Raw genomic sequence first — 22,579 nt, forward strand, 5'->3', positions numbered from 1 at the left:
AACTTTGACATCTTGGAAGCCAATTGGCTTCCTCCGTAGATGACGGAGAAAAAATTGTGCTGAGTTTTGATCATTTGTGTACTCCCAAGTTCCTCCATGAACAAACAGACTGTGAACAAGAACAACTCTAAAGACATGTAAGCACTATGGTTAATTGGGTGTGCAGTAAATTTAATTTACGCCTGAAGAAAGAGTTTGCTGTTTATTCACTGGCGAAAACAAAAACAAAAACAACCCAGCTTGATAACACTGACAGAACACGAATATTGTGGGACAGGTTGAAGAAAAGTCCTATTTAAAATGCTTCTGAAAGTGTGAATAAAAGCAATCTGATTTTTCTTCCTTTTGTAAGTCTTCACCTCATTTCCTCGTTTGTTCGTTCCTTTCTCTTTTCCTACTTCCTTTTAGCTTATCCTTCTGCAGTGTTGCAGGAGACTTTTCCCAAAGAAAGTTTTCTGAGGCATGTCAGCTAATTAATTATTTTTCAACATGATTTCTATATCTGACCTCTGATCTCCTGTCAGCCCTACAAAATATCTTGTTGCATTCCTTATTCACCCGGAAAGATTCTGGGAAGAGGTGACTAATTGAAAAATGGAGAAAATGACATTGTCTTGAGACACACAGAGCACATCAAAATGATTCAGAGCCAAGTTCTTGAACCCAGTGCTGTTTCTCTTCCATGTACAGAAGCCCCATGGGAACCTGGTACATCTCCTGGTTCAGTAGGAAGCCTCATTTAGGTAAAGGCAGCAAGCAAAGACTGTTTCACTCCTACGTGCTGCATGTTAAAATCCACCTCTCTCTCATCACTTTTACTCCTGGGTTCCCAAAACAAAGGCCTGGTACCGCCTGACAGGCATCACTTATCTCTGACTGAGCGGGCTGGCGATGATTCTTGCCCATCGCTGACGCTATAAATTAGCTATAACTGGTGTTTGAAGGTGAGGTCGTGCACCTGCTGCCCTCATTTGGTGATCAGAGACTCTTCCAAAATACACTGCTTTCCCTCTTGTCCTCCGTCCATCCTAGAAACACATGTTCTTTTGATTTCTGAGGGTCTCTCTGATGCAGTGTGTTGCAGTGTGTTGTTGGATATTTTGCTATCCTGGTTTTCCATTTGATAAAATAATTGAAGTGACATAGATGCTATGAGGCATGGGGGAGGGTGGATAATTTCCTTTACAAGGGTGAAAAATACACCCTCCAACTCACTACAAGCCATAGGAAGTGATGTCTTTTTCGGTGAAGTGCAGTTCTGCCCATAGTGGGGAATAAGTGTCAGCAAACACCAGCAATGGCAATATAAGGATGGTAGGGCCAACTTTATGTGTGCCCTTCAAGGCTGCATGCTTTAATAATAACAGTTTCCCTTTCCGTGGTGGTGGTCCTGATACCATGACCAAAACTCATCACACAGACAAGAAACTGGGATCTTGCTTGCTATGGACTGAATTCCATCATGACTATGTCTCTTGCACGTTCAATGTATATTGACTCTATACACATGCCCAACTAGCCCAGATTCCCTTGTACACACACAACATTCAGTGTTTCAACAAACTGAGCACATCTGTTGAAACTATAAGGGATCCACTCTTCCAAATTTTTGCTTTTTGTGTCCAACTAGAGCAGGATGTTTCTCACTACGGAGGTATGAAATGGGAATTTTTTCTTTCTTATGAATAATAAATAAAATCATGAAAGCAAAAAAGAATATAACAGGATCCTGCCACTGGAGCTGACATTTACTTAGCAGAAGTAAAATTATGTTTAAAAAATCAATATGCTTTGTGAAACTTTCCATATTTTTAATTCACTTGCAAGAGATAATTAGCTCATATATTTACATTAGCCTGCTGAATTTTATTTAGCAGTTTTTTAAGGCGATCACGTGCTATTTTATTTCTATATCAGTTTAGCCACTAATACAGTACACAGAAGACAGCCCCTCTGCCCAAACCCCCCCTCCCAGAAGGCTGCTTAGGGCTCCGTTTCCAGACAAATGATCTGGATAGTTTTCTCTCAATGCCATGCATGGCTGTGCCAGTGAATCTGTAACCTCTGTTAGGGAGGGGACGGAAGATGAGAGGAGCAGGGGGCAGAAAGACAAGGGCTTAAGGGAGAGTTTGGAATCTGGAACTTTCACTTGGCTTCACCCTGATTGTGGGTGACATTGGGTGAGTGTACGTGGCCTTGTTTCTTCCTTCTCCAATGGGAACACCACACATGATGGGAAAGCCTCGCCAGGCAGGAATTCTTTCCGGAACAGAAGCATTAGCAGAGAGGGGGATCGGAGGACATGGCATTTTCCCTTATGAACCAAGTTTAAGCTCAAAATTTCATATAAGTGAAAATATACCATCTTTTGGAGGGAGGAGGAGGGAGGGGTAAATTTTCTTTATCTTGTTTGATTTGTTTCTCAGAGCATCCCAGGTGGGGAAAGGTCTGGCTCACTGAGGCCTTGGTCTCGCCTTTCAGTCTTACATTTGATTGTAAGGTTCAGTTACAAATATCATGCAACATCTTATTGGTATTTAAGGGAATGTTATTTCTTTTTCATTTTTTCCCTTCTTCCTTTATGTCTAGTGAATTTCAGATCCTTCTCTCTTCTCATCACCATTCCTTCCTTCATTTCCAGGGTTTCTCCATTCCCCAGCAGAGAGCTTGCTTTCTTGCCTTTTCTGAGCCTCGTCAGTCCTTCAGGAACCAGCCCGCAGCCACAGCCCATCTTGCATAAGAACGTTCTTGCCTGCACATTTTCAGCAGGCAGGGCACACCGTGACCGCGTCTATATTGGGGAAGGGGGGGTGGGGAGGACAAGATTGTTTACTTTCTCAGAAGGCTAAACATCTCGGCTGGGAGTCCTTGACTGTGTGCTTAAGGACACAGACAGAGAGGGCAAAGGCCAGCAGAAAGTGCTTCTGCCAGGGCGATTTGCATCTGAGTTCAATTCAGCTCTGCTCTAAAGAGTCTCATTTGAATACACAGTACATTAGCTCCACTCCTGCTTCGGATCCAATATGGGAAATACGTGCATAGCTCAGTAACCTCTCCCCCACCTAAGTCCAGACAGCTGGGGAAGAGGGTGGGCAGAGGCTCCAACAACTGCAGAGAAACCGTACTGCAAATGAATGTCTTTTCATCAGCTGCCTATGTATCCCTCAGCTGCACTCTGATAGGAGATTTGCATATATTTTCTTACTAATGGAAATAAATATAGGATGAAGATATTGTTTAGTCCATTTAAAACCACTGCTTTGCCCCTCGTGCTCCAGAGCTTCTGAATATGCAATGGGAAGAAATGGTTTGTTAGACTAAAGGAAATCAGAAGAGTTTCAGATGACATGTCTACCATTATCATCTGTGTGAAGGACTGCAGCTAGAAATCACCTCCAGAATGCTTTCTGGCAAAAAATTAATAAGTAGATTTATAATACAAGGCTATGTGAATGTAGTCATGTAAAGGACCACTGATCTAAACTAAATCAGCCTGCAGAGAGCCCTAAATTATGCACAAGGTTGAAATGGCATTAACGCACATTGTCTATTCCCTTTCTTTTTAGTTTTCATGGGAATTCAGATATACCTTGCGATCTTTGTGTACGTTTTCTTAACCCCTTGTCTTCTTTTGGCCTGAAAAGCAAAGGGTAACTGAAGAATGAGAAGGTTTAAGTGTGTTAGAAGGGTGGCATTGACAAATGTTTGTACCCTGGGACAGTTCTTCATCTAGCCAATGTCTATAGATGTAAAATGCAATAATAATAAGGTAATGATATTGACATTTTTTAAACAAATATGCCAGAACTTGTATATACCCCAGACTTTTATCGATGCCATAAAACCAGTCACCTTAGGAGGCTGAGTTTTTGTCATTTTAGCTTTTAGGTTTTTTTTATAAATTTATTTATTTATTTATTTATTTATTTTTGGCTGTGTTGGGTCTTCGTTTCTGTACGAGGGCTTTCTCTAGTTGTGGCAAGCGGGGGCCACTCTTCATCGCGGTGCGCGGGCCTCTCACTGTTGTGACCTCTCTTGTTGCGGAGCACAGGCTCCAGATGCGCAGGCTCAGTAGTTGTGACGCACGGGCTTAGTTGCTCCGCGGCATGTGGGATCTTCCCAGACCAGGGCTCGAACCCGTGTCCCCTGCATTGGCAGGCAGATTCTCAACCACTGCGCCACCAGGGAAGCCCGCTTTTAGTTTTTAACAGTGGTTTTTGTTTTGTTTTAACACCACAGTGGGAATTGCTACTAAAGCCCATAGTATTTTTCTATTGAATATTGTCAACGGAGAAAAATTTTTTGTCATTTGAGTGTGGGTTTGATTTTTGCAAACAGTCAAATACTATCTGAAGCCAGGATAACTAGTGAACAGGCAACTAAGTATTAGTTTAAATATGATCTTCCGTAAGTTTGGCTGTAGCAACACAAAATGTCTTCTGAGCTGAGTTAAGTGCCTGCCGGAAAATGTAAGACGTCTGGAAATTCACACTCACTGTGCCTGACAGTCCCCTGGGCCTTTAATGAAAGAATTGTAGCATTAGAAGAAATCTTGGAGGTTACGAAATTCAAGCCCTTAGTTGAGATAAATAAAAAGGCCACAATGGTAAAATTGTATTTAAAACAATGTTTTTTTCTTGTCTGTAGAAGTTTAAGTAATTACAATTTTGTTTAGTTCTTAAATACTGCGAACATTCAGATATTGTGTGTGTGTGTGTGTGTGTGTGTGTGGTCAGTGATTGTGTTTGTATTTGTAGGACGTACTTCCAGGGTATCGGTCCCACTCTCAGCTAATTTCCTTACTTTGGGACTGTCTTCTTGCTCCACATCTAATTCTTGAAAGCACAGATGTGGGACCCTGCCGTCCATGTTGGGAGGGTGACACCTGCCCTTGGAGACAGCTGATTGGACCAACAGTAACACCTGACCCAAGGCAGGCCGATGAAATCCTCTCTTTGGGAATTTGGAATTGGCATTAGGGAGTTGTTCAATATGGCTGGATCTAGAAGTTATAGAGTCGGGAACTAAAGTTTTCCTCATGGACCAGAGAGCCAAGAAAGCTGGTCTAGGGGGAAAGAAAAAGTAATACAGAAGACATGAAGAAAAAGGTAAAAATGGGATTAAGGGAGATAGCACTGCTCATGTACCTTAAGTCTCTTGTTCCCAGTTAGAGACTTCCTGAAGCTTGAAGGCTCAGGGTATCACTGCTCTTAGCTTCCTTGAGGTAACACTGCATCCTTAGGTGATGTGTTTTTAATGTTTATTTAAGTTAGATTGAGTCGGCTTGTTACTTGCAACCCACTAGATCATACCCAACAGATTATGCATATATATCAATTCCCAAGAGGGATCTGAATCAGCCAGGATTCAGGATTTGGCTCTCAGGCGCCAAAGGTCTTTCATGAGGACCTGATGGGTTCTCTGAGAGAAAGGAGAATGGGACAAAGGGTCAGGTCCTGGGCCAGGAGACATGAGTCATCTGCCAACCGCAGCTTTCCAGAGAACACCACGGGGGAGCAGGACTCCCTGTGAGGTATGAGAGAGTTGAAGCATCTGGACCATGGCACGCTGATTGATGATTGTGGGAAAGGGACAATTTTGAGTGTGGCCTGCATGGTCCTGTGAAAAGTCCTTATCTGACACCGCCCTGGGGAAGCAGGGAAAAGCAACTATAGCACTGCCATTCTCCTGTACTCAACTCATTCAGGGGCAGCCCCACCTCCAAGCCCACTGCCTAGACTAGAAGATAGAATCCAAGCCCTTAAAGCAGATGCACATGGAGTAGTACCTGATTTCCATCTTCACTCATCTTCCAGCTCATCCAGCCTTATGCTTTTTTTTTTGGCTGTGTTGGGTCTTCGTTTCTGTGCGAGGGCTTTCTCCAGTTGCGGCAAGTGGGGACCACTCTTCATCGCGGCGCGCGGGCCTCTCACTATCGTGGCCTCTCTTGTTGCAGAGCAGAGGCTCCAGACGCTCAGGCTCAGTAGTTGTGGCTCACGGGCCCAGTTGCTCCGCGGCATGTGGGATCCTCCCAGACCAGGGCTCGAACCCGTGTGCTCTGCATTGGCAGGCAGATTCTCAACCACTGCGCCACCAGGGAAGCCCCCAGCCTTATGCTTTTTGAGGCAGAAGCACAAAACCACTAGTACTTGGAATGCCCTGCATATTCCACCTCTCCTCCTCCATCCTAGCTCCCCACTCTCTTGGCCTAGAAAATTCCTACTCGATTTTTCAAACTCTCTGTAACAGTCAACTCTGGGAGGCCTTCTCTGGCCTTTCTCTACCCCAGGATAGAATTAATCCCTTTTCTCTGAACTACTTCAGTACCTTATAAATATTTCCCCTACTCTCCTCTCTTGCACTCTATTTAATGATTTGTTGATGTGTTTTCTTCCCAGCTAAACTGCGAACAATGTGAAGGCAGGAACCATGTCTCATTCACTTTTGAATGTCCAGCAACTAACAATTAGTGGGTCCACAATGACGACCCTGTAGCAGATGCTCTGGTAGCTAACACCTTTTGTGTGTTCAGTACATGTGGAGAGAAATGAACTGAAATTATGTAAAGTCATCTTCTGCGGAGGCTCTAAAGTATTTGTTACAGAGACCTCCCTTACCTCAGTGAAAATGACTATTGAAACTTCTTGCATTTTTAACTATGCTGCCTGCTGCTTCCCCAGGAAGCTGAGTGGATGTTCCATACATGAGAGCTATTAGGAACTATGTTGCTCAAGAGGTTGATTTGTGTATGAGGGGCTCCTACGAGTCCTGGGGACCATGATAGTGAATGCAAATGTCAATAATGTCCCCCTGGTTCCTATGAAGCCTCCTTAATACAACTGGAAGAGATCCTGCACTGGCACAAAAGTCCAAAAACTCTATGAAGCAGGAATGATGTCTGTTTTCTGTTCAACATTTTATGCATAGTGTCTGAATACAAACAAGGCAGCCAATAAATATTCATTAAAAATAAAGGATGGGAGAAATGGAGGGAGAGGAGGAGGGAGGGAGGAAGGGAGAAAGAGGAGAAGAAAGGAGGGACTTTAGAAGGAAAGGTTTTAATTACTTGTGAAAAACTAAATTCACCCTGTAAAATAAACCACGTAGAGCGAAATCACAGTTAACTTAAGTGTAAACATCCATAGTAAATGGTAAATATTGTAGAGAATGCTTCCATTGTTTAGCACGCACTATCCCTTATCAAGGTGTTGCTAAAGGTCTTCCTTTAAGTGGTGGCATCAGGCTATCATCAAGATCACTGTGTGGTCCTATATCTCCAGCCCAACTTTCTTCCTTGAAGATCCCACCCTGGCCCTGGTGCTTTGGTGTTTATTTCAAAAACCTTTCAGTTACGCAGCTTGAATAACTGAACAGTTTGTCCTTAAGCTTCAGGGGTTCCTCCTGTAGTTTGCGGAGTTCAGTAAGTTTACTCATACAATGGCTAGTTTACTCAGACTTGTTCTTCCCCCAAACCATATAACGCTGGAGCAGTGGGAGTCCCACAAAGCTATATAGTTGCCAACGAGCTCTCTTCTCTAAAAAATCTCCTGCCTTTGTACAAAAGAAGTGGCTTAGACATTCTTGGCTTTTGGAGGGCACATGCCCCCAAAGAATATCGTTGAGGCTGAGTGTGTCCCCTCCACTGAAATCCTCTTTCTCCTATAATTATTTCCTATCTCATTTTCAAATCTTACCTCGGCTTTAGAGCAATGGTTTAAAGTGATAACGGTTCAATAAAACATTGCCATAAGTTTTTCCAGTTAAGTGTTTTGTGGTAGCCACAGATGCCTTAGATCATGAAATGGAATCATGGAAGGTTCCAGCTAAAAGGGTGGTATGGAAGATAACCTAATTATTTGTGTCAAATAAAACCCTTTATTTGACAATGAACTTAACTCAGTCTTTGAGAAGCTAAGGGACTTAACTAAAACTACAAATGAAGCCAGTAGCAGAGCGAAGAGAAGACTTTCTGTCACCTGCATTTCGGGCCAGTTGTCCTTTCTATCATGCTAGGTAGGAAAAAGGTAAGGAAGATTAAGTGGTACTTGGCATGACAGTGAATGAGACCAAAGTCAAGTTCTTCTGATGCCTTAGACTGAAGAGACCTGAAGACAAAGGTTGACAATGTTGTAGAGTGGTGAAGGGAAAGACCTTTGAATTCCGATTTGGATTCTCAATTCCAAGATTTAATAGTTAAGTGACAATGGGGAAAGTGGACCTTTCTGATCCTCAGTGTTTTTATCTGTAAAAGGAGTGTAATAAGCGTGCCTACAGCAGACAGCTATTGTGCAAACTAAATGATAATGTATGTAAGCAATTAGCACAATGTCTACACGTAGTAAGTACTCAAAATAGCAGAAATGTAGCTCACATTGAACCTGGCCTCATCCTATGTCCTCAACAATTGATCAAGAAAAAGAGAGAACATATATATTTAATTTGTGTGGTCACCAAATGAGTGTGTGACCTGGGGGGAGCAGGAGAAGGGAGCTGTGAGTCTGTGGGCCCTCAGTCAGTCTCAGCTCCTATGTGCCTCTCATACCACAAGCATCTCCTTGGCCCGCAGGAGATCTTTAAAGTATGTATTTGTTACATGCCATGTCCTTTGAATGTCAGCCAGCTACATCATCTGGTGCACACATTGAAGAAACACCAGTCTGCTCTGACGCTGGAAGAACAGCTCATTCAGAGTTGTGGTTTCCTGAACTCCAGCATGACTTCTAAGAAATCAAGAAAAATTTTGATGAAATATCATTTTTGCCTTAGGCTTTTACTTGCTATTCTCCTTCCTTCGTTAGATACACTGGCAACTTAAATATCATCATCATGGTGGTTATCATTATCATCGCTAATGGTCCTATTGTCAGTCTGGAAATTCACTCTTTGGCCATTGTGCTCAGAGTTCCCTCAAAAGAGTATACTTAGAAAGTCTCCCTGCTTCACACCCTGTATAAGCAGAACCCTCCCTAGAACCTCTTGGGGAGGGATGCAAGGGGTCTTTCAGGCCCTTTCAGTCAGTCAGCATATACCTTGTGATTAATTCCAAGGTCCTGTGTAGCCACCCAGGGACAGGACAAGGGGAAGGCTAGTGACACACTTGTCTCAGGCACAAAATTTAAGGAGGCACAAAAAACTCAAAAGAGAAATAATATCTTTATGCAATATTTTTTTAATTAAACAAAAAATCTATGGGGAACAAAATTTCAAAATATTAAATAAAGATAGGATCGGTGATTTTTCCTTTGGCCTCAGACCCAAAATAGCTTGACCTGGCGCTAACCTCACCTTCCTGGGTCCTTCACCCTTCTCAGCACACACACCAAACATGCATTGACCCTTCGGAGCCCCTTTGAGTGATTGTGGAATCACAAAATCAGCTCAGTTTAGTCATTTGCTTCACAGATTGTATTCTTCTATGCCCGGCACTATTCTAGATGCCTGGGATATCACAGTGAATAACCAGGTAAAACCTTTGCCTCCATGGGGCTTGCATCTAAGTGGGGAAACAGACAGTAAAGAAAGAAATGAAAAAATAGACATAGTATGTGAGGTTCCTTAGAGCAGGAGGATTGGGGATTCTATGGGCGGAGCTAGGAACTGAAAGTTTAAATAGGATGCTCAGGGAAGGACTCACTGGGAAACCAACTATTGAACAAAGACCTGAAAGAGTGAGGAAGCAAGGGATGGGCTACCTGGAGGGAAATCATCCCCTGCAGAGGGACCCACAAGTGCAACCTTTCTGGAAGTTGTTGTTCTGGGTAGGCGGTGGAGGTTAAAAACAGTAGCCTCCCTGACAGAACAGAGGGCTTCATGTGGGTAAGTGGTAAAAATCCATGCCTGGCAGCACTGGCAATAAAGACAGCAAACTCAATGACAAAAGGGAAGACTCTAGTTTGGGTGGATGGGTGGATACCTGAAAAAAAATGAGGGTTCAGAAAGGAGGGAGGGCAGTTGGTGGGTGGCCCATACTATCTGCATTAGAAACTCATTATCTAGTAAGAATGTGAGATGAGGTAGATTCCCAGAAGCAGAGATCTCTGTATGGAGGTTATAGTGTTGACAAGGAAGGAATAAAGAAGAGTATCTGAGTTTAAGGAAAATGGGAATATCTTCTCACTTTTTTGCCCCTCTTGGTACGTAGAAATGGTGTCTAGCCAACAGCCAGAGGTGGAGCAAACAATTTCTGATCTGCACTTCAATCTCATAACAAGAAAACCATTAATTACTCTAATGGCTAACAGAGCTCTTGCTTGTGCATATAACATTTGTCCTAAAATCATAGTATGGAAAAATAGGCATGGAGTCCAATTGGAATGTCTTGAGGCTTATATCAGCAAGATGCTTAAAACAGGCAAAGCTGTGGTTGTCGCTCAAGCTTTATTCAGCTGGCAAATGCCAAATTCCAAGTATGTGGGTGATACGGATTGCAGCGATGGGTACACAATCGTTGTTCCAGACATCTTCATAGGGCAAGGACTATAGCACCTTTCTGATGACTAGACTTCTGATGACTAGTCTTCCTTCTTGATTCCAGACAAGAAATGCCAAAAATGTTCATAAAGAAACTAATATTTGAAACAGCACTGTTATGCCCAGGTGCTTGGTGTTGAATTCAGTCGTGGTATAGTTGTTTTATATAATTTAATAATAAAATGTCTAGAATTCTAGGTAGGAGTGTCAGTCTACAGCATTGTCAAGATTTTGAAGATGTTTACAGTTTAAAGGACGCTACATTGTTCGTTTTTGCTCAAAACAATAATAAATTCCTCTGGAAAGCCCATTTCTTTCTTGACCCAGAAGATGAAAGAACACCACTAAAATGTTTTCTTGGGCAAACTCGTGGGTTTGTGCTCAGAAGACAGAAGCCTATAAGCTGAGGACAAATCTTAGATTGAGGAGGCAGGAGAGAGCTAATAGAGAGCCTGAACCAGTGCCTCTAGTGATGGCAGAGTGCAACCTTCTGCAAAATAGCTTTTCTTCAAAAATTGTTTTGAAATACTTAGATCCTTGGATTTAATTTTCAGTTTATATAAAATGTCATCTCATGAAATTCTAAAATCTTATTTCACCTTACACATAATTTCTACTCTGAGATAAAAATGAAAGAATTCTGCCTGCCATCTCCCCAAATTTGCTAGACTTGAGAGTTATCTCAAAATTTCCCATATTATGAATCTTCTCTGATGGATAGGAGAGAATAGTAGTCAGGATAGGCTAAGTTATGATACAGTTACAAATACACCCTAAAATCTCTGTGGCTTCATTCATTCCATAAATGTTTATTTTTAGCTCACACCAAGTGCAACGTGTGTGAAGCAGTCTTCCTTCATTTCGTCAACACACCATCGGGAACGTGAGGACCTGAGGCCTCCACGGTCACCACGGCAGAAGAAGAGAGAGCTGGAAGATTAGATGGAGTGATTCTATCTACATCCAATGGTCAGAACCCAGACACATGACCCCAACCTGCTAGGGAAGCAGGGGAACAAACGCACAGGAGCTCATGTATGGTAGAGTGAGCTCTGCTTCAGTCTGATTTATGTTTCTGAGTATTTATGCTTTCCTCCTGTCTCCTACACAAAGAAATCAGTCACACCACCACTGACACCACCCCCAAGAGTCAACCCCAAATCCACTGCCTTCAGCTTAAAGTCCAGGGTTTCTGGATGATACATAATAGTCTCTATTAATTCTGGATGTGGCTTCTCCCAGTCCAGAGACCAATGAACTTTAAAAAAATTAATGATCTGTCCCATACAATGGTGGAATAGAGACAGAATCACCACAATAAACTTTCCTGTTCAAAAAGAGGAAGAAAGAGCGACACAAAGTAACCACGCATCTGGAATTCTGAAATCCTGCTGGCCATATTTTGGAGGCCCCTACCTAGGGCGAGTGTTGTTCCTTGATTAGCCCTGACTCTGTCCTCTGGAGAGACTGTTCTTATTTATCCTCTTCTCTGATCAAACCTGAAATGAGTGTGAGAAATCATCTCCTCCAGGCTGTAACTTTCAATGTTTGCTTCTGCTCGTGGAAGCCTGGGGAACCAAAGGTTGTAGAGTTCAAACTTATCAAAGGCCTTTTATACTCCAGGCTCATGGTTTTTGGAGGGGAATACCACTCCCTCAAAAAGTGAATAGACTTTTGATCTATTTCATTCTAATCAGCTCCATGAGGTAATAAATATACCCAAAGATATCTTTTAATCATTATTTTCATGTCTACTCCATTTCTTTGTTTTCTTACCTCTATTCCCATCTCTTTCAACTTAATGGTGGCTACCTTTCAAGTTTGGAAAGTCACTCCCTTCATCTGAACTCTGCTCAGTCACTTTACATTTTATTGGGTGTTTGCTACTCAGAACCTTTCTTAAACTCCACTTCTTGCCTTTTGGAATCTAGAAGCAGTAGGTTTTTCCAATCCTACCAATGCCTCAAATTGCTGGACTTGATTTCTGTTTGGATCTGGGGGACAAAAAGGCTAGATAACCCCACTAGAAAACTTTAAGGGATCATCTAGAAGTGGCTTACATTATTTCAACTCATCTCTCACTGGCCAGAAGAACCCCATTAAAGAGTCCAACCTAATTGCAGCGTAAGTTAGGAAACATCATAGAGCATATGGATTTAGGGGTGGAGCACTCCGTCTCTGTCACCTATATGCCCAAAATATCAAATCTAAAGATACCCACAAAAGAAATCTAAAGTTTGGGCAAGTTCCTTTACCATTAATTCTTTGTTTTCATTATAAAGTGAGCTTAATTTTATTTAATCATAATAGAGTGATTGTGAACATCTAATACACATATAAAGTCCTAGCATAATACTTGCTGTAGAATAGTCTCTCCTAAAAAGGTTTGTAAAAATTCAATAATTTCTCATTTGTTCTAGGTTTTATATGTAGGAATATCCTATTCTAACTCAGGACTTAGTAGTCTTTATAAAATAATCACAGGAAGCAGTTTTGACCATTGGCAGCCAGGCAAGTTCCCTTTCAGATGTCTGTTGATTGTGTCTTCAAAATTAAGATTTTGAGTTTTTATTGGGATCTTGGCATTCTCTATGGTATTGCTTTCAAAAGCCGACATTTAGGTGTAGATTGGATAACTTCTGAAGATGACGTTCTCTTCAGATTGGGTATGTGGGACAAGGGTAGTTTATTCGGGAGGTGATCCCAGGAAGCAAGATAAAGGAGAAGGGAACTGAGGAAGGGAGTAAAGGCAATAAAGGGTGTGTTATTGACTGGGTTACCACAGTGGGCAATGGGAAGTTTTCTGGGGCTTTCCAGGACATTCTATAGAATACACTTTATAATTGCCCCATGAAGGCTTGAAGAACCTGGATGTTTATCCATCAACGCTTGTCTCTCAATGTTTGAGGTTCATTCCTGAGACCTTACTTTCTGTACTTCCGGTCTTCCACATGTACAAGTGAGCATGTTCCCCCAGCTGGAGAGCTCCCCCAGGCAGCAAGAGACAAGACACACTTGGAGCATCTGGGAACTATCTGCAGGTGACCTCTGGAATGGAGGTGGGCCTGGGGACATGAGTGGGATACAAACAGCATAGAGCCTATATTTTAAATAATTCCCCTTGGAATCTCTGAATCACTGGGCCATGTAGCCACAATTCCTTACCAGTATCTCTTGTTTTTCTTATTATTGATAACTCTTCAATGTATCTTAAAATTGTCAAATTATGGTTTCTCCCAAGAAATGAAAAGGTTACACATTGTAAAATTTGCTTCTTTCCCAGTCCATGGCTGTCTTGTCTCTCTGTACTAGACTTTGCCACTTTCTCCTCCTTGCCCTATATTTTGTAAGTGCCAAATTCTCCTTTTTTGGCAGAACAGTGTTGAAGGGCTCAGGCCTGCCCAGCTGGTAGCATTACTGAGAAGTGGAGGGAATTTTTCTGAAGCTGAAGAGATGGCCACCATCAAGGTAGCAAGCAAAGCTGAAAGCAGAGTGGTAAACCTAAGCCCAACAAACAGAAAGAGAGGAGGGGGATTGGTGAGTTACAAAAACCAGAGAGGGCAGAAGCAAGCAGCTACTTTTGAGGTGCAGTCCAGAGCCCAGGCGTCAGGGAGACCAGAGGTGAGCAAGGCTTGGTTGAGTATAAGTAGGAAGAAGCAATTGCATGGAAATGTTTGCTGTCTTCAATTTCTGTTTAGCAGTCCGGTGGATCACTGCGCATGGGTGAGGCCCTGAGGTGAAAAGTCCAGGGTGCGGCAGACAATAGGAACCCTAATACATCTCCTAGACTTTGCCTCCCTAATCGCCCACTCTCAATCACTCCCATTTGTCGTTTTTATTACTTTGTAACTCATTTTTGTTGCCTTATTTTTCGGTTTAAAATGTATCCCTGGGTTAGAGTTCCCTTTTCATTCTGGATTAAAAAGGTATACTCTTCATAACTCAAGCAACAACATTTTGGCAGGAAGTTAGCAGGAACATATGGTCCTCAGCATTTTGATGCCCAGACTGGCTTCTGCCAAAACATTTCTTTACTGTCATATAGATAGCGGCAATGTTTGGGACTGTTGGGGAATCATCCCACACAGCTCAGGCGGGCAAATGCTGCTGCCTGACAGCCTGTGTGCGTAGCTAAGGGACTTCCCATCCCTGAGTCTGAGGATTGTCAGGGGCGGGAGGGAGGTGGTGTCAGTCAGCGTCCACTTGTTAAAGCTGCATGAGCTCCAGGCAGTGTCCCCTAACTTCAGGCACCCAAAGACACCGATAGGATGGCTGCGACAGGAATGCAGACGGTACTGGTCAGAATCCAAATCAGAAAACAGAAACCGCTTCTTTTTTTTTTTTTTTTTTAATTTTCTTTATTTTTGCCTGCGTTGGGTCTTCATTGCTGCGCGCGGGCTTTCTCTAGTTGCGGCGAGTGGAGGCTACTCTCCGTTGCGGTGCGCGGGCTTCTCATTGCGGTGGCTTCTCTTGTTCCGGAGCACGGGCTTCAGTATTTGTGGCTCAGGGGCTCTAGAGCGCAGGCTCAGTAGTTGTGGCGCACGGGCTTAGCTGCTCCGCGGCATGTGGGATCTTCCCGGACCAGGGCTCGAACCCATGTACCCTGCATTGGCAGACGGATTCTTAACCACTGCGCCACCAGGGAAGTCCCCAATTTTTTTAAAAAAAGAGGAAATCTAATCAAAGTGCTTGGGTGTACAGGTAATAGAAGAACTAAAAGTCAACTAGGAGACAGTAAAGCAACCCAGACACTAGCTGGAAGAGGAAGCCATTAGCACCTTCTCATGGAAGGGCGATGGGGAAGGCAGTTAGTGGAGCTCGATGGAAGTTGGAACCATGATGGGCTTATCCAATGGGTTCTGGAGCCAGAGAAGAGACTCGGTGACTGCAGACACCTCCTGAGGCTGCCAGGGAAGGGGAGATACCCTGGCTTCTCTGCCTTCCACCCTCCAGCTTCCTGTAGTTCCTTGCACTACAGAAACAGAAGGCAGTAGGCATGGGAGCCTGGGACACTGTCCTTAGGGAGTAGACCGCCTGCAATATAGAAGTAAACAAAGAAGAGCTGGGGTGGAACTGAGAGCAAATAAGCCAGGACTGACTTGCTTAGGGTGGGAGAAATTAATAACTGGGGTGGAATAAGCCATCCAATCTCACAATCTAAGGTCAGGACACCCAAGTGCCCATCAATCTTTCTTGGGCCAACTCAGTGCTCAGAATATTGCCACAAGAAGGAAAACAACAATCACATCATCATCATCTGACATTTATACCAGCTATTTGATGTAACCCTTCTCTATTCTAATATACTATTACATCCCCAATGGGTACATGAGAAAACTCAGGCAGAGAGAAGTTACAGATTCATCCTAGGAAGCAGTGGAACCAGTGTTCAGACACAGGCTGTCCCATTGCAGAGCCCGTTCTCCATTTGCTCCCTCACCTCCCCCACATCACCTCTGCCCTGCTGCCTCCACTCACTAGAGATCTGGACCTCCTCACATGCCATTCTCACAGGATCTGAGGTTCACACTGTGATTTAGAAGTCTGTGAGCCCCGGGCTTCCCTGGTGGTGCAGTGGTTAAGAATCTGCCTGCCAATGCAGGGTACATGGGTTCGAGCCCTGGTCCGGGAAGATCCCACATGCCGCGGAGCAGCTAAGCCCGTGTGCCACAACTACTGAGCCTGCGTTCTAGAGCCCGCAAGCCACAACTACTGAGCCCGCGTGCCACAACTATGGAAGCCTGCGCGCCTAGAGTCCGTGCTCCGCAGCAAGAAAAGCCACCGCAATGAGAAGCCCTCACACCGCAACCAAGAGTAGACCCCGCTCGCCGAAACTAGAGAAAGCCCACGTGCAGCAACAAAGACCCAATGCAGCCAAAAATAAATAAATTAATTAATTAATCAAAAAAAAAAAAAAAAGAAGTCTGTGAGCCCCTTCTGAGAATGTCCCATGAACAGCTATCCCAAGGATGGGATGATGTTTCTTACCTCCTATATTTCTCCATTGCTTATTGTTTCTAGGTTGCTTATTCATTCCTGGCCCCTGTCCTCTGGTGGCAGAGGTACATAGGGGGTTTAGTTTTTCCATTTGCTAATCGTAAATCCCCCTTTTTTTCCTTTTAATTTATACCAACAATTTCCATTAGATATGTACCATGGTCTTGGTGCTGTTTTATTTCTAGGCAGCTGGGGCCCAAAGGGTTAATTGCTATTAAGGTGACAATGGGAGGTTAGTAGGTGACAGAAGACAAGTCTTTGAGTAGAAGTTAACACTTTCAGCTTGCAGCCAAGGGACCTCCAAGCCGAAAAACAAAAACAAAGTAAAACCTGGGTCTGGAGATTATAGCGGTTGGAGTGCTGTCTGCAGAGAGGCCCGATCTACCACCCAATGTCTAGTTCTTCAAAAGACAGGAGGTCTGATGTCAGGGAGTGGGGTGATAGTAGAATATCATAGAGGAAGCATAGCAAGATTGTTTATATGATGAAACCAGGCCACTGAGGAGTGGAGAGGAGCTGGCGCATCATGTTGGGGAGAGAAGTCAAGGGATTGTTTCAATAGCAGGAAAGATGGAGAAAAGTCCTGGAGTGAAATAGTAACTGTGAGAATGGATAGAAGGGATGGCTATAAGAGATTATTTAAGAATATGGAAGTGACAATAGTGACCGTTTGAAAGCAGGAGTGGAAGACAGGATTACGTTCAACTTTCAGGCTTGAGAACTTTCAGGTAGTTCCATTCTCTAAACTAGACAACACAAAAGATGGGGTAAGTTTTGGACAGGTTGGGTTTGCGCTCCTGTGGGATAATTCAGGTAGAGATCCTGCTAGGAATTTAGGAGAAATATCTAAACTAGTAGTAAGTATTTGGGGAAATCGTTCGCATCGGTTTAGCCCACTGGAGTGGAGAAATACTAACAGCCAGGAAGGACATTGGCGAGAAGAATGTTGTAGTCGGCTCTCTGGGGAATACCAACACCTAAGGAGATGGGAAAAGAAAACTGAAAAGAAAGGGCCAGAAGAAAAGAAGGAAAAGTTCAGTGTCACAGGAGTCAAAGGGGAGGATTTTCAAAAAAATTAAAGTTAACACTGCCAAAATACTGCCAACAAGGTATTGGTTTTGGCAAATAGGTCACTGATGCTTTTGCATTCCCTCTGGACATTTCCTCATTTCCTCTGAGCTGTGTGACCTTAAGAAAGTAGTTTAATAATAATCCTACTTCACAGAGTTTTTGTGAAAATTAAATGAAATCTCTGCCCACCTAGGACGGGCTCGTCTCTCTCTAGAATTTACTTTCTTTAGGCATATTTGCATCCACAGTGTTCCAATATGTTTTTAAAAATATATGATCTTGAAGAAGAGATAGTCTTTTCAATAAGTGATGCTGGAGCAACTGGACTTCCACATGTAAAAAATAAAATTAAAAAAAAAAAGAATTAAGACACAGATCTTGAACCCTTCACAAAAATTAACTCAAAATGGATCACAGACTTAAATGTAAAATTCAAAACTATAAAACTCCTAGAAGATAGCATAGGAGAAAATTTAGGCAACTTTGGGTATGGTGATGACTTTATAGATAGAACGCCAGGAAGACACAATCCATGAAACAAATAATTGATAAGCTGGACTTCATTGAAATTAAAAACTTCTGCTCTGAAAAAGACACTGGCAAGAGGGTGAGAAGACAAGCCACAGCCTGGGAAAAAGTATTTGCAAAAGACATACCTAATAAGGAATGTTATCCAAAATATACAAAGAACTCTTAAAACTGAATGATAAGAAAATGGAGGACCCGATTTTTAAAGTGTGCAAAAGCTTGAACAAACACCTCACCAAGGAAGATGCACATGGCAAATAAGCATATAAAAGATGTTCAACATCATATGTCAAAGGAAAATGCAAATTATAGCCACAATGAGATACCACTACACACCTATTAGAATGGCCAAAATCCAAAACACTGATAATGCTAAATGCTGATGAGGATGTGAGGCAACATGAACTCTCATTAACTGCTGGTGGGAATTCAAAATGATAGAGCCACATTAGAAGACAATTTGGTGGTTTCTCACAAAACTAAGAGTACTCTTACCGTATGATTCAGCAATTGTGCTCCTTGATATTTGCCCAGATGGACTGAAAACTTATGTCCATATAAAAAGCTATCTTTCATAGTATCTTTATTTTATAGTACCTTTATTTATTATCGCCAAAACTTGGAAGCCACCAAGATGTTCTCAGTAGGTGAATGGATAAACAAACTGTGGTACATCGAGACAATGGAATATTATTCAGTACCAAAAAGAAATGAGCTATCAAGCTGTAAAAACACATGGAAGAACCTTAAATGCATATTACTAAGGGAGAGAAGCCAGCCTGATAAAACTACATGCTGTATAATTCCAACTATATGACATTCTGCAAAAGGCAAAACTGTGGAGTCAATAAAAATATCAGCATGGGTTAGAGGGGAGAAGGGGGATGAAGAGACAGAGCACAGAGTATTTTTAAGGCAGTGAAATTATTCTGTATGGTACTACAGTGGTGAATGCATGTCATTATACATTTATTAAAATCCATAGAAATATACAACATCAAGAGTGAATGTACATCAAGGGGGGAAAGTGGCAGGGGGGTGGTGGTGGTGGAATGAATTGGGAGATTGGGATTGACAAATATACACTAATATGTATAAAATAGATAACTAATAAGAACCTACTGTTTAAAAAAATAAATAAAATAAAATTCAAAAATCCAATCAATCAATAAAAAGCGTGAATGTAAACTACAGACTTTGGCTGAAAATGATGTTTAGATGTAGGTTCATCAATATACCACTCCAGTCTTGGATACCTACAATAGGAGAGATTGTGTGGGGTGGTGAGGGGGAGGGCCAGGGGGTATATGGGAATTCTCTATACTTTCTGCTGAATTTTGCTGTGAGCCTAAAACTTCTTTTAAAAATTGTCTATTAAATATATATACATAACTTTAAATTTTTAATTTTAATATTTATAAAACTTTATTAAATTTAATTTTTAATTTTCCCCCTAGAAACAATGATCTGTCAAAGTCTTCTATATCTTAACTGGAAGTGGAAACATAGCATATATCACATTTGGTAATATTGCTCCAACCTATATACTGAATGACCCAGCACATCTTTCCCCTAAATTTGGAAAAGTAATCAGTATTTAACATTATTATGTTGATAAATCTGATAAAATTGGGAAGCTGGCAATGACTTTCACTATCTCTACTTCCATTTTATGTTGGACTTGAGGTCCTAGCCCGTGTTATAAATCAAGAAAAAAATATATACATATGAAAGATATAAAACTGTCTTTGCATATGATATGATTATATACATAGAGAATCAAAGGGAATCTATGATCTAGTAAAATGACCAAATTGATCTATAGACTGCATATAATCCCAATCAAAATTCCAGCAAGATATACATATATACATTGACAAGCCAATTTTAAAATTTAAATGAAAATGCAAAGGACTTAGTATAGCCAAGACAATCTTGAAGATGAAGAAACTTGGAGTATTTATTTACACTGTCAGATTTTAAGACTTCTTACAAAGCTATGCAATTAAACAGTGTGGTGTTTGGATACAGATAAATAAATCTATGAAACAGAATACAAAGTCCAGAAATAAACCAACATTTATTTAATTATCTGATTTTCAACAAAGGCCCCAATGTACTTCAATAATGAAAGAAAATTATTTTCAATAAATGATGCTGAAGTAACTGCGTATCTCGAAGGGGACAAAATGAACCTTGACCACTAACTTACACTATACATATAAAGTAACTTGGGATGGATCACAGACCTAAATGGGAAGGCATAGCTATAAAGTTATAGGAAAATATCATTGTAACCTTAGGGTGAAGGAAGATTTATTGGGCAGAATGCAAAAAGCACTGACCACAAAAGAAAAATATAACTGGACTCCATCAAAATTTAATACTTCTCAACAAAAGAAATGTTTAAGAAAGTAAAAAATGGAAGCCCAAGGCTTTGGAGAAAATATTTGTAATATGTATGTCTAACAAATAATTGCAATATGTATATATCAATAATATGCAAAAAGACAAATATCCAATAAAACAATAGGCAGAACACTAGGCACTTCACAAAAGAAGACATCCAAGTGGCAAATAAGGACGTGAAAACATACTCAACATTATCAATCAACAGAAAACTGAAAATTAAAACCACAATGAGAAATTAAAAACACAAACACAAGAATGGCTAAAAGTTTTTAAAGATTGACAAAACCAAGTTAACAAGGATGTTGAATAACTGGGACCCTCATATGTAATAAAAGGAGATATAAAATGATCCAACCACTTTGGACAATTGTTTGACAGTTTCTAAGAAATTTAAATATATGCTCACCTTGTGGCTAACCATTTTATTCTTAGCTGTATACACAAAATAAATGAGTACATGTGTCCACAAAAAGGTTTATCTAAGAATGTTCACAGAAGCTTCATTCATAAGATATCCAAACTGGAAACAACCTAAACATTCATCAACAGAAGAAGAGATAAGCATATTTTGGTGTATCCATACAGTGAAATATTATACCACAAGAAAAAAGAACCAATTACTGAAACATAAAACAACATACATATATTTCAAAAATCATGTTGAGCCAAATAAGCCAACACAAAAGTGCATGTACTATGATTCCCTTTAGATGAAGTGAAAAGCAAGCCAAATTAATCTATGAAGACAGAAGTCAGAATAATTGTTACATTTGGGAGAGTGGGGTATTGACTGGAAAGGTCATGAAAAAGTTTCTGGGACAATAGGAATGTCCTTGATATGGGCCAATCTGGGTCATGATTACTTGAGACATCTCTCTGTCTCTGTCTCTCTCTTTCTCTCTCTCTCTCTCTCTATATATATATATATATAATCATACACTTAAAATTTATACTTTTTACTGTATGAAAAAAATTAAAACAAAGAAATAGTGCTAAAATGCATATCTCTTTCTTCATGGTAGGAGGTTCAAGGTGCAATAATTTGTCTTTTATACTGGAAGGTGTGTCCTGGCACAGTAAGACAACTAGACCCCTAAAAATATCACCAATGTGGGAGGTCCCTCAATCTTCTCTCTCTCACCATGTTGTGCACATTTGTTTCAGGGCATTCAGAGTACTTGCCATTTCCTGCTCAACAGGTCTCGTTAACATGGTATCATTATTATGTTGGATCAACTTCATATCTTTTGGAATGTCAAACTATCAAAACTAGGTAAGTATCATAACCCTGGGGCATAACTGTAAATGAGTGTGCTCTGTTCTCATTCCCAGGTGAATCTGAACTCCTTTTGATCCTCCTTCATGATGGGAATTGAAAAGAATGCATTCACCAGATCAATAGCTGTTTTCCAAGTACTAGAGGTTATTTTGATCTCTTTTAATAAAGATACCACATTTGACACAGTAGCTGCAACTGGGGCTCCCACTTGTTTAAGTTTATGATAGTTCACCATCCTCTGTCATCTACCTGATTTTTCAGGGACCATACAGTGAATCAAAAGAGAATAATATCCACCACCTCAGCAACCTGTAAGTCCTTGAGAGTGGTACTCACCACTGCCATTCATCCAGGATGTGTTATTGCTTTAATTTTAATTCCTTGCAAGGATGGAGAGTAGTTGCAAATTTAAGAGCTTCTTATATTAGTTTTCTATTGCTGCTATAACAAATTACTACAAATTTAGTGCTTAAAACAACAGAAATTTATCTTACTGTTCTGAAGTTCTCACTGGGATAAAATCAAGGTATTGGGAGAAATATATTCATTCTGGAGGGTCTGGGGAGAATCTCTTTCCTTACTTTTCCAGCTTCTAGAGGCTTCCTGCATCCCTTGGCTTGTGACCTCTTCCTCTGCTTTCAAAGCCAGCATAATAGCATCTTCAAATCTCTCTTTGAATCAGACTTCCTCTTCTGCCTCCCTCTTCCGTTTATAAAGACTCTTGTGATTACATTGGGCCTCCCAGATAATCTAGAATAATCTCTCCAGCTTAATGTCAGCTGATTAGCAACCTTAGTTCCATCTGCAACCTAATTGCCCTTT

At 41.3% G+C, this 22,579-nt stretch overlaps 1 long non-coding RNA gene across 1 annotated transcript; it reads left to right on the plus strand.

Annotated features, from left to right (window-relative positions):
* Nucleotides 1-2,044: 2,044 nt before the first annotated feature.
* Nucleotides 2,045-4,627, plus strand: LOC309631349. Its single transcript, XR_014246213.1, has 2 exons — nucleotides 2,045-3,888; nucleotides 4,202-4,627. It is a non-coding gene; the product is annotated as an uncharacterized lncRNA (long non-coding RNA).
* The last annotated feature ends 17,952 nt before the right edge of the window (nucleotides 4,628-22,579 follow it).

This window comes from Balaenoptera borealis (genome assembly GCF_965194805.1).
Source record: "Balaenoptera borealis genome assembly, chromosome: 6".
NCBI lineage: Eukaryota > Metazoa > Chordata > Mammalia > Artiodactyla > Balaenopteridae > Balaenoptera > Balaenoptera borealis.